At 37.7% G+C, this 13,463-nt stretch overlaps 1 pseudogene; it reads left to right on the plus strand.

Moving 5' to 3' along the window:
• Positions 1-11,022: 11,022 nt before the first annotated feature.
• On the plus strand, positions 11,023-11,201 carry LOC145271768 (U2 spliceosomal RNA; annotated as a pseudogene).
• The last annotated feature ends 2,262 nt before the right edge of the window (positions 11,202-13,463 follow it).

Genomic DNA, 13,463 nt, shown 5'->3' on the forward strand with positions numbered 1-13,463 from the left:
GGGCTGTTCCAAAAAGAAAAGCTGCATTCCACACACGTAGGAATAAAAGGATGTTGCAGAGGGGAAAGAGAATGCTTATATTAGCCAAACATGAACAGTCAGATCATAGACTCTTTCGAAATGTCCCACATGCAGAAAATACTAATTAGGTAATCCAGTCGAACCACTAATGGTACATGAAATTCCTGACAGACTCTGAGCGAAAGGGAAGTGGACCTTTTTAAGTTTGCAGATAGAGACTATCTACGTACTTTTGATTATATGAGCAATTTCTGCGAAATTAATCATCTTCAAAATACAGAAGAAAAGACAGTAATCATCAAACTTCAGCACCATTTTTCACGACATGGAATGCCAGATCAGTGGTAACTGATAATGGGATTCAGTTTAGTAACCAGAGATGTTCTATGTTTGCAAAAAAGTGGTGTTTCATACATACACTTGTCAGTCCATAGAAAAGCAAGGCGAATAGCAAAGTGGAATCTGCGGTAAAGATGGCAAAGAACCTTTTCCGGAAAGTGATGGAAGATAAGGCAGTTCCATACCTAGCAATGTTGGATCACAGAAATACACTAGCTAAAGGTCTCTAATCATCAGCCCAGTAGCTGATGTCAAGAAGAACAAAAACAGTTCTCCCAACTAGAGAGGAGTTACTCAAACCAGAAGTGCCCCCAAAATTTTTTAAGTTTGTTTAGCGAGACAGCAGGAAACAAGAACAGTCCTTTAACCAAATAGTAAAACCACTTCAACCGTTACACCATGGAGATGTAGTAGGTGCGTCAGAAACTGACCTTAAGAACGCGTGAAAAATATTGAATAATTAGACTTCCTATCTTTCCAAGCTAATAACTACTTGAAAAATGTGACTCAAAACCTGTTTTTTTTTTCAATTAAAGGAGCAAAGACCAAAATTTAAAAAATAACAGGTTTAATACCAAATTATGAAATATATTTTTAATCGGTTTTCTTTAAAATAGATTTGAAGAATATCAACGAAATTTTACTTGTGTCGATTATAAAAAAATCGATATAAATTCCAAAAAATCACTTACCCATAATAATTACTAATCATTGTGTAGTTCCATTCTCCACTGTAAAGAATTTATCAATATTCATATTTTAAATTCCATTTGTTTTTTTTTAATAAAAGAACTTTTAAATGCCTATTTGAAAAAGGCGCCATTAACGTAAGCATTTTACGTTCTTATCAAAAACCGGAAGTATTTTTTTTTTTTAATGGTTTTGAACTACGGGTGGACAGAAAGAAGAAAAAACCACACGTTCGTGTTAGTCATCTAATCTTGTCCGTAAAGAAATATGCGTTCCCATAGTTTAAAAATAGTCTGAGAATATTTTATCTTCAATTTGTGATAAAAATTCAAATTGACCTTGAAAATATTGTAAAAATTGAACCAATAGAAATTTTTTATGGATTTTTAAAGTTTAAAAATTGAAAAATATTTGACTCGTAAAATTCAATTGATTTCATTACATAAAAAATGGCTGCCTGAAGGCTCGCAGGCACTTTGTAAACACTGTTTTTTTTTTAATAAAAAATAATATTTCTATTATTTTTCCAAAAAATCTTTAATAGTTTATTTTGGAAGTATATTCCATAAAGAAAATAAACAACCCACTTTTAAACAAAAATTATATATTTTTTTTTAATATTTTATTCGCAGTTTTGTGTTAAGGGTGTCTAAAATTTCCAAAAATTCTGATACACCTATAGCATGTAGAAGGGATGAAAGCACAAATAAAGGGTCAGAAAGTGTTAAAAGGCAATCGGATGACGGAGATGATGATTGATTCATATGAAGTGCAGAGCGAGGTATACAGGAATAATGGTCACAGTACAGAAGAGACATATAACACAGATTAACCTCAATATGAAGGTAAAATAAAAGAAAGACGAAACCCGACACAACGCCCAATAATAATAAGCACAAGACAAACCAAGCCTGAAAAGAGTGCGGACAACACGGTCGGGAAGAATAGTAAGAGATACTGTGAGATTTTAGGATTTCACAAAAAAAGTGAAAAGGGCAGAATAATCCTTGTTATGCAGGAGGGTAGTCAGACCAATGAATACGTAGGTCACTTCTCTTTATATATATATATGTTTTAGTTTACTTCTTATCAATTTTTGTTCTTGTCTTTGAGAAGAGGGAGAATGTTGCATGAGGAACTATTCAGGATGTTCACCGTTTGGAGTTAAGCCCCTTGGGACGACTTATGTTTACAGAGTAGAATAAAGACGCACACATATCGGTCGTTGTGTTGTGTTTAATCCGTTGGCATCCTAAGAAATGACACACAAGCTTCATGTATTTTGTATATTTTAATGAAATACAAAGAATAGGTCTACTAAAGAAATTAAATAGAAAAGAGAAATTTAATAAAGCATGGAGTATTGACAAGTTTTAATCTAAACTTGTTAGTAAAACATTTCGAACATTAAACTAATTAACAGATATTTTTACACGAGGAACGAAATAATGATGACACCGTGTTATTACGATGACCTTTAAATTCAGTTGATTTTCTCTTTAAATAACTTCACGTTTAAATCGTGTTTTTCATCTTCTATTTTTTTATTCTTTTATATTTTCATATATTTCATTTCCTAATGAATTGGACACACGAAACAAAAGTTGTATGAATTTACTAAAGAAATCCTAACAAGGAAAAAAAATTCTGTTTTGAACACAAAGAACAAAACAAAAAACAAATTCATCCCGCCTTTTTTTTCGTATTGAATTCATGGAATAAAAGGTGAGTATTTAGTATTTAGTACATTTTTAAATTAATCTGAAACATTAAAATAAGTTTATTTTTTTTATTGTAATCCTATGAAAATATTGATTCTGTCATGGTTTATAACAAACGTGAATAAAATATATGAATTTCCGATTTGAAAAATCTCCTAAAAATATATTCTTCAATCTGAGATTTATATTGTCGTCAAAACTGTGTTTATTTGGTATTCCGGCATAAAGCTCGAGACAATAGTCTCTAACCCCCTTTCACAACAAAAGGAACTAATTTCCCTATCACCGCTTTTGGTTACTATGGGAACAGTTAATTTTTGTGATGATTCGATTTTTAATAATAATGATGAATGATAATAATGATGATTCGATTTTTAATAATGAACAATATACAGGAAATTTTAAAAGTAAAACAATATTTGTTTAATAGTAATTATTAAAGAAAAAGTTAAAATTTGACTTTTTTGGCCTTTTTTTATCTAAAAAATGTGGTTTTGTCTTTGAATTTGGCCTTTTTTGCTGAAAGATTTGGCTTCAAACATTTATTGTAGCCTACAATATACAGGATTTTTTATTTATTAATTTTTGTGATTCGAGGAATAAACCAATAAAATCTATTTTGTTTTTTATTATTGTTGATATTTTTTTAATTATTGTTGATTTTTTTTAAAAATTATTATTCGATCTGAAAACCCGCACACACTATTAGTACTTTGCCGCTAAATCGAAAAATCGTACGCGTTCTGCAGCACTGCTGCAGTGCTGCACTTATGGAGAAAATTGTTGATGATGTTATACCTGCAGCAGCTGACCTGTGTTTTTTGGAGTATTCTCAGTATTCATATTAACCAATGTAATTCTTTGTTATCGGTGGTGGCCATTTCTATACATGCAAGCAAGCGCATTTAAATTTGTCACAAAAAAAGTAGTTTTTGGGATATTAATCAGTGTAGTTTATTATTAAAAATAAATATTAATATTTAAAATAAAATAAAATGTGCTTATTGTTAAAAATAAATATTAATATTTAAAATAATAAAATGTGTTTATTATTAAAAATCGAATCATCACAAAAATTAGCTGTTCCCATAGTAACCAAAAACGGTGTATAGGGAAATTAGTTCCTTTTGTTGTGAAAGGGGGTTAGAGACTATTGTCTCGAGCTTTATGCCGGAATAGTAAAACTTATGTGATTTTCTGTTAAAATAATAATGTTTACCATCAACACAATATTTTTTTTTAATTGTCGTTAAACAATTCCGTTTGAGTTTTTATGCTTTATCCAGTATTTTACATTTAAAAATAGAAATCACGATACATGTGAATCTATGTTCCGTATTGAAACCATCATGCTATTATTTAAAAAAATCCTTTCTTAACATCGGAAGGGGATGGTTTTAACTTAAACACACTATTTAAAATATCGCGCGGTAACAGATGCACAGGCAACAATACATCACTTTCTTTTATAAAGTTGACATGAAATGATTACTCATTTATTGGCCATCACAAATTAACAGAAATTTAATGTAGAAAAACATTGTTGTAAAATATTTGCAACCGTAGTTTACTCCCACTAAGAATTTAAAATCTTTTTTTATTACGTTTCAAATGTCTCAAATATTTTCTGCAAAAGGGAAATAAAACCGTAATAAATATTTAAGATTTTAGAGTAGGGTATCACTTTCCATTATAAATTTAATGTAAACTGAACACCGATTTAATTGCCAGACAATTGCCAACAAAACGTAATCATTCCAAGTTTCTAAATCTGTCATACGATGAGGAGGGGGCCTCCGACTGATTTTTGCTTTCTGGCGTCTTTCTTTTTTTGTGGAGAAAATAGTTTACATTTTTAAAACTATTCTTTACTTTCACAATTAAATATACAAAGGAGTGTCACTGTTACATTTTATTGGGTGGAATTATACTAGTATTGTGGTTAATTTTCAATTTTTTGAGAGAATAATGGGATTCCCGAGGTAACTGTTGCATGTCAGCTATTTTCTTCTTGTTCGAATGAAGACTCGGCACTAGTTTTTATTATTTATTTAAAAAAAAAACGCTTCAAAACATAAACAAAATCTTATCCTGGTTGCCGGAAGAATCAATCACTTTAACAACATTTTAATGTATTTGTTCTTTGATCACGTTTATTTTGATTATTTAATTGTTAGGTAAAAATGCTAATTAACAAAGACACTTGGTCCATACTAAGAATGGCTTTCTAAATAATAACCTTATTATTAATTAAAAGAGGTTGTGTTCATTTGAAACAGAACAAAAAAATAAAATGGATGAGTAAAAAATGCCCCCATCCAAATCTATAATTAAAATTTAAGAATAATTGAACAACCCCCTCCATCTTGGATCATTTTGGTAAATTAAATTGTAATTTTCATTTTATATATATATATATATATATATATATATATATATATATATATATATATATATATATATATTGTTATTGTTTTGTTATTTTTCAAGCGATACATACGGTTAATATTGGCTCCGCCTCGGAGCTCATTTTTTTATTTACTTAGAAAGTCGCCCTTTTTAATTTGGACGTATATAACATTTTTATTTATTTATTATTTTTTAAAACCGTAATAAATATATATATATATATATATATATATATATATATATATATTCGAAATATGAGATAAAAAGGACAACCGCATGCGAATCTGTATTTTTTAAATAAACAAAATATTTGTTTAAAGTTTCACATTTTCGGCTTATAAAGCCTTCATCAGTAACATATATCTAAAGTAATGGCAGAAACACTAGAGGATGACCTCCAATCAGTAGTGGAATGGGGACAAAAATGGATGGTCACGTTCAATGCCGCTAAGACTAAACTTGTTTCATTCAATAATTACAAGAAACCTTCTCTATCACCTATAGCAATGGTCAACGACTCTTTATCTGAGAGTACGTCTTTCAAGCTCCTTGGCCTAACGTTCACAGGAAACATGAGTTGGAACAATTACATCGAGGGCATTACCAGGGCCGCTGCAAGGAAGGTCGGCTCTCTCTACCGTGCTAGAAAACTACTAACACCCGAAAGTATCCTGTACCTCTATAAGGCAACCATTCGCCCATGTATGGAGTATTGCTGTCATATTTGGGCTGGTGCATTGGCTACTAGTCTCTCGCCCCTTGACAGGGTTCAAAAAAGAGTCGCAAATCTGATAGACCCTAAACTGGCATCTAAGCTTCAGCCTCTGTCCCATGGACGAAACGTTGCATCTCTCTGCCCGTTCTACAAGTATTTTAATGGTGAATGCTCTGATGAACTGCAAGCACTTGTGCCCCCACGACGTGAACACCCTCGACAGACCCGACAAGCTGCAAAATCCTACCCCCACACTGTAGAAATCCCTGGATGTAAAAGATCTTTCTACTCCGGTAGTTTCTTCCCCAGAACCGCTAGACTTTGGAATTCCATTCCAGGTCACTGCTTCTCCAACTGTACTGACATGCAGAAGTTCAAGTGTAACGTGAACCAACATCTTGCTGCCCAAATCCCTACATAGTACCCCAGTTGTTGTTTCCCCTGATAGTAGCCCCCTAGACCAAAGTGGCAATGCGCCTTGTTTGGGGTGAAAATGTAATTTAAAAAAAAAATGTTCTTTTTAAACAATACAAGATATATATATATATATATATATATATATATATATATATATATATATATATTGCTCTTACGTGCCATGGTGTCGTTTGGCAGAGTTTGTTGGTCGAAGTAGAGTGTGTATTGTCAGTCCAGTGGGTAGCGCCATCTAAGCGCAAATGGGTAATTTAGTAGTAATCCACTTTTTAGAAGCACGGGTAAACGGAATTCGAAATATCAGATTAAAAATACAACCGCGTGCGTATCAGTATTTTTTTAAATAAACAAAATATTTACTTAATGTTTCAAATTTTCGGCTGATAAAACCTTTATCAGGAATTTTCTTTTTAAACAATGCAATATATTTTTTTCCTCACGTGCCATGGTGTCGTTTGGCAGAGTTTGTTGGTTGAAGTAGAGAGTGTGTATTGTCAGATATGCACGCTGTTGTCTTTCTAATCTCATATTTCGAATTCCGTTTCCCCGTGCTTCTAAAAAGTGGATTACTACTGAACTACCCATTCGCGGTTAGACGGCGCTACCCACTGGACTGACAATACACACTCTCTACTCACAGCCCGTGACACCCCTAGTCTCCCAGACCTCTTCCAGCCACCAAGCACCTACTCCCCTTGAGGGCAGCTCTCCTACGCCCGAAGGGAAAGATGATGAAGACGGAGTTGCCCGTAGAACCCAAGCGCTTTTCAGGGACACTTTGGAATCGCTAAAGGCTCTCGGGGGGGAATATAAGGCACCACCGCCCAAAGCTCCCCAAAGCACTCCGACACTACCGAAAACCCCGAAAACCAACGCAACGACAATAAAGCCCAATGGGCGAAATCCTATGACTCAATCTCCGGGCAAAAGGAAGGAAACGGACCAGAGTTAGCCCCAAACAACAGGGCCAAGCAGCAGCAACAACAGAGCCAGCAGCAGAAGGAAAAGGCAGTGGCAGCCGATCCCATCCCCAGTTCCGTCAAACACCAAACAGGACGAGACTACGGCATGGGGCCTTCCGGAGCTGGAGCAGATGACACCCGATGATTACAAGGATGTCACGAAGGGAACAACCATCATACCCCTTCCGGGACAGATTGAAAAATTGGAGAAGAGAGTTCTCTCCCTGATCACCTCTGACCTCAAGACCAGGAGTTTAATGGGTGTCAACAAAGACACCATGGTGGAAATCCTCATTGACTTGAACATTCCGGCAAGTTATATATGCAGGAGGAGTTTCACCATGTGGGACATTCTGCTCCCCAGAGAGGAGGAGTCAAAAAGACTGGCCAGGACTGAACACAGAAGCAGGAACATTTGGCTCCAGTCAGTATACCTCGGCGGGAGGAACAGCAGTGTCTCAGTGCTGAAGGTCCCGTGCTACATGACTGGAAAACAAGTCGGGGCCATACTGAGTCAGTACGGTGAGGTGGAGGCAGTCGCCCCAGCCCGCGGTCGATGCAACGTTTTGACTGAGGACTACAAAGTTCGGATGGTCCTGGGCAAGGACAGTTTTGACAACATTCCAGCCATGCTCAAGTTTGGAGAGCAGACCATGACACTGATCGTGGAGAGGAGAAAACCTCACTGCTGGCACTGCCAGTTGAGGGGACACATGGCCAAGGACTGTCCTAAAAGGCAAACAGCGAACCCCCTGGGAAAAGTCCCCACCAAATTACCCGCTAAAAACCCAGCAGAGATACAAGCCACAACCCCAGCCGCAGCCGCAGGCAATTCCAACCCGGCAGCAGAAGCAGGTTGGGCAACGGTCACAAGGAAGGGCAGACCCAACAAAAATCTGCCCAAACCAATAACGACCAAAACCCAACCTGAAATCACCCCAATGGACACTCAAGCGCCCTCTTCCTCAAACAAGAGGAAGCTCCAAGACTGTGAGGAAGAGATCGCGTTGGAGGGTCTAGAGAGCCACAGACACAGAGGAGACAACATCAGAGGCAGCAGTCAGCAAGAGAACGACGAAGAGGAGGAAAAGCAGGAGATCCAAGGGAGACACCCTCACCCCCAAAGACAATATCCAACCAGCCGAGGCTGAGCCCCCCAAATCCCACCCCTCAAAACAGCCAGAAAAATGTCCCCCTCCCTCCCCGAACCCCCAAGAACACTACCTCGCAATCCATCCCCAGAAAGTCTGAGTAACGACCCCAAAAAACAACCTCCCCTGCCAACATACAGCCCAACACCCGATATCCCCTCCCCTACTCCCCCTGTACCCACTCCCCCTCCAGTCAAGGAAAAACACACCCCACCAATCTGCATGGAACGGACAAAGAGACTCCCCTTCCTTCCAGAAGGAAGGATATGTGAGACAGGCCCTCTGCAGCCAACAACAGAACTGAAAGGCCAGCAGAAGGTCTGCTATACACAGCTAAAAAACTTTCTTTACGTCGGTGGCGATACTGTTACCGACCCAACCAAGTTCAAGGACGCTCCCTTGTTGACCAAATTTATTAGAGTCAACAAGGATTCCAGGACTGAGGCCCTCTGGGCATGGATAGATGCCGCGAAGGATGCAATCCCAAGCCAGCAGCTGGTGGACACGGAGCATCCTTCGCTAAACAATTTAGTTTTTAAATGCGAGGGCAGAGTTCCTGTATATATTCACCCCTCCTTCTACAGGGCTTTAAAACTAATTTTTCACCTGGACGTGGGAGGTGTGGCCAAGAATGAAGTACCCTCTGCAGACTTACTGACCGGAAGCCTTGGACAGGCCTGCCACGTCCTTACCCCCGAGGATTTCAGGCCCGTGTGTGACACTGAATTAAGTAGGTGACCATGACTTTAAACTTGGCTACTTATAATGTGAGGGGCCTCAGATGTCAAAGCAAGGCCGCGCGCGTGCTTAGAGATCTGGTGCCCCTAAAGGTAGATATTGCTGCTATACAGGAGACCAACGTTCGACAAGAGTGTGTCGAGGTGCTCCTGTAAGCTGAATCGTCGTTTTGCAGGGAGAGTTAGTACAGACAGACGGTAAAGGATGAGCGGAAAGACATATGTAGCACACGCCTCCGCCCGACCCTTCAAGGACAATTTCCTTTGAACCCAACTCTTAACAGAGGATTTGACCTTGGCCTCTACTTCCAACCAGTTTTTCTTCAGCTGGAGACCCGGTCCGAACCACAAATCAAGGATCCGGATTGGGCCGTGGGTCCAACTGAAGATGCTTGGAAGCGAATTTACTCCAGTCCAGGCACCCAACCGCAGACCCACCGACTTACTGCGATTGAAGATGGCCCTCGTAACTTCTTCATATCGAGCGAGCACCTCAGTGACCAATTGAATGTCCGTGGGGCAAGACACGAACATGGTGACGTCATCGGCCAATGCGGAAACTCTGGCTCGTGTGCCTCCAAAGAAAGCTATCCCGCGCAGGATTGGTGTAGTCGCCTCGTCCCTTAACTTGCGAAGGAGGGGTTCCAACGCCAGGACGTACAAGAGGCGACAGCGGACATCCCTGTCGTACCGAACGGAATATGGCAAAAGACTCCGACAGCTTACCGTTGATCTGCACCGCTACCGTCGGCCTGTCATACAGTACAGAGATCCACTTGCGGAAGTCCGGATTAAATCCGGCGGCTTCCAGCACAGATCCCAGGAACCTATGGTTCACCCTAGCGAAAGCCTTGGACTGATCCAAACTGATCAGCACAGCCTCGGCGTCGTCTTCTGTCCCCTCTATGATCGTGCGTATCAGATGAAGATTGTCCTGAATTGATCTCCCCTTCACACATAGCTCTGGTCTGCTTCGATCAAGTAAGTGATGAGAGCCTGCATCCGATTCGCAAGAACCTTGGCCAAAATCTTTAACTCTGTGTTTAGCAGAGTCAAGGGCCTGAAATCATTTAAATCTTCCTCCTCACCATGCCGTTGACCTTTCCTCAGCAATGTGATCACTCCCTTGGTCACCTGCCCACGGATGGAGCCCTGAACAAACCAATGGTTGAACATATCCTTCAGAATAGGGACCAACATGGCCGACAGCCTCAAGTAGAATTCGTAGGGTAGACCATCAAGCCCTCTTCTAACTAACATCCGATCCAAGGAAGTACTTGGATAGGAAGGCGTATTAGGATGCCACGTCCACATCTCCCACCCCGGGTGATCCAGGCGAAATCTGTTGACCAGGTCGCACGAAGCCATTAGGTCAGACAGACTGCTGTCACACCACGCCGACCCGCTAGTCCTCCCGACCTTATCTATCCTGGGATCAAGGATGGCATTCCAATCACCCATTAAGACTACCCTCTTCGGATTATCTACAAAGCCCTCCACCCGTCAAAAAAGGAAGCCCTCTCCACAGTGGGGTTTTCATTAGATAGCTTTAGATTCCACAGAGTGAATGAGGTATTGTGGTAAATGTTGCCAGTCAAGAGTAAAGTCGCCACAGACTCCATTTTTACTTTAGTTACAAAGACCCTGCAACACTCCCCTCCCCCGATCTTATAGGGTCTTGTGCCTAAATTTGTTTTGTCTTTTGGAGATTTTACTTTTTTAAATGTTTTAATTTTATATTGGAATTTTTTTAATTGTAATTTTTTCTTTAAACGAAATAAATTAAATATGAAGATCAAAGTGTAGTATCTGTTCTTACTACGTGCTGTACTTATGTTTCTAACTTTTCCTTGGCCACATGGCTAAGATCAAAGTGTAGTATCTGTTCTTAATAGATGCTGTACTTACGTTTGTAACTTTACCTTGGCCACATGGCTAAGATTAAAGTGTAGTATATGTTCTTAACAGATGCTGCACTTACATGTGTAACTTTTCCTTTGCAATGGAAGGAGAAACCCTTCCATGCTAAGGCATTTTTAGTCGCATGCAAGTCACTCCATCGGTCGGTCTATAACACATTTACATTTTATTTTTTTTAAGCAAGGGGTATGGAGTAAAATTTTTGTCCCCCGATTTATCAAAGAGGGACCAATGTTTTCAATAGGTCCGTAGTCTGGATGATTGACGGATAACCGTCCATTAGTTTTTCCTGAAATTTTTATTTACTGAAGTCATCTCAGCCCATTTTTCGGTCATTTTAGTTTATCTTTAAGAATTTCATGTCAATCCTACATTCACACATTCATTCATTTCACGAGAGCACATGACTAATGGCTATTGGCCTTGTTAAACTCAGCTCAACATATGACCTTAAACGACTTTATTTTATTATACTTACTGACCGATAGCAAATGCTGACCGATAGCAAAGTTTTGAGTCGAAGGCGAAGGGGGACTGCAAATCCATTTTAATTTTAAATGGATTGTTTTGCTTTATACAACTCTCTAAATGCATGAAAGCACACCCCACATAATCAGCATCTCATTGGAATTTAAACCTATAAACAACATTACCGTAGTTGATATAAAGCACACTCTCTTTGCTCAAAAGACAGGTAGGTCTCATAGTATATACCAAACTTAAGGGATGCAATTCTCTATCTATATAAGAGATAGGTACGTTCAAGGATGGAATACTGTTGCCACATATGGGCAGGAGCTGCTAGAAAGGACTTATCCTGCCTTATTAGAGTTCAAAATAGACTTCGTAGCCTTGTAGGAGATGTCCTTTTCTCTTCCCTGCAACCTCTATCTCACAGAAGAGATGTTGCGAGTTTGTCTGATGTATCGTTATTTTCATGGAAAGTGTTTGACTTCAGTCTATGGTCCCCCCTCGCTAAACTTTCACAAGACACACTCGTCTAGCTGAAAACACTATCAATAATTCCCCCTCATTCTTTATCTGTGCCTAAACCTAAACGTAGATTCCATGAACAAAGCCTCTTTCTTAGAACTGCACGCCTGTGAAATTGTCTTCTGTTTTCCTGCTTTCCGGCTGACTGCAATATGGTTGTCTTCAAGTCTAACGTAAATAAGTTCTTGATGAGCTATTCCATATAAGTTATCAAATTTACCGAATTTTCATTACTATCGATTACTATATTGTCCAATTTCTACTGTACACTCTTTAACCCTTATCCTTGAGTTGCCTCTTGGCCTTGATAATGTGGTGATGCCTGTGTAAAAAAAAAAAAATGGAAACTAGTTATGATAATACTTACAATCTGTCTTTCAATTATACACTTTTCTCAAAATTTAATTTGAAATAAAGTATACATTTTAAAAGCATATTTATTTTCATAATTTAAAACCTCCCTTTTTTAATAAGATCTTGATAACAATTTTAATGAATATTTTCCTGGTCCTATCTATTTTAGAGTACAGTCTGCTAGGTGTATCACTCCTGAAAGCTCTACGTATCAAAGTATAATTGAACCAGTCTTTCGTTATTTGGGTAGAAAACGTTCATTAACAAAAGTCAATTTCATGTAAATGATAATGACAGTCAAAAGAATGAATCAAATCTCAGTTTGAAATTCTCATTCAAAGTAAAACATATTAACGTGTCATAACGAATACCATGTAAACGGAGACAATTTATTTTTGAATAATTAAAACGTAAAAGAATGAATTAATTTAGAGTCTGAAAGTTTAGAAATATTTTACCATTTAAAATAAATCAAACTGAATGTAAATACAAAAAAAAATTAATTTAATTTATTTTTATTTGCAGATATTCATGGTTGAACAATTTTGCTGACGTTGAACTGGTCATTTCTTTTCTAAACATTTACTGGTGAAAAGATTATTTGAACTGATCATTATTATTCTAAACATTTACTGGTGTTGTATTTAAACTGATAATTATTTTTCTAAACATATACTGGCCAACAAATGTATTTGAACTAATTATTTTTCTAAACATTTACTGGTAAACAGATGCATTTGAACTAATTATTTTTATAAATATTTACTGGTGAAAAGATGTATTTGAACTGATCATTATTATTCTAAACATTTACTTGTGAAAAGATTTATTTGAACTGATCATTATTTTTCTAAACATTTACTGATGAAAAGAGGTATTTGAACTGATCATTATTTTTATAAACGTTTACTGGTCAACAGATGGATTTGAACTGATCATTATGTTTATAAACATTTACTGGTGAAAAGATGCATTTGAACTGATCATTTTTCTAAACATTTACTGGTTAACAGATG

The sequence above is a fragment of the Euprymna scolopes genome, chromosome 46, assembly GCF_053919585.1.
Source record: "Euprymna scolopes isolate OS-2025 chromosome 46, ASM5391958v1, whole genome shotgun sequence".
Lineage (NCBI taxonomy): Eukaryota > Metazoa > Mollusca > Cephalopoda > Sepiida > Sepiolidae > Euprymna > Euprymna scolopes.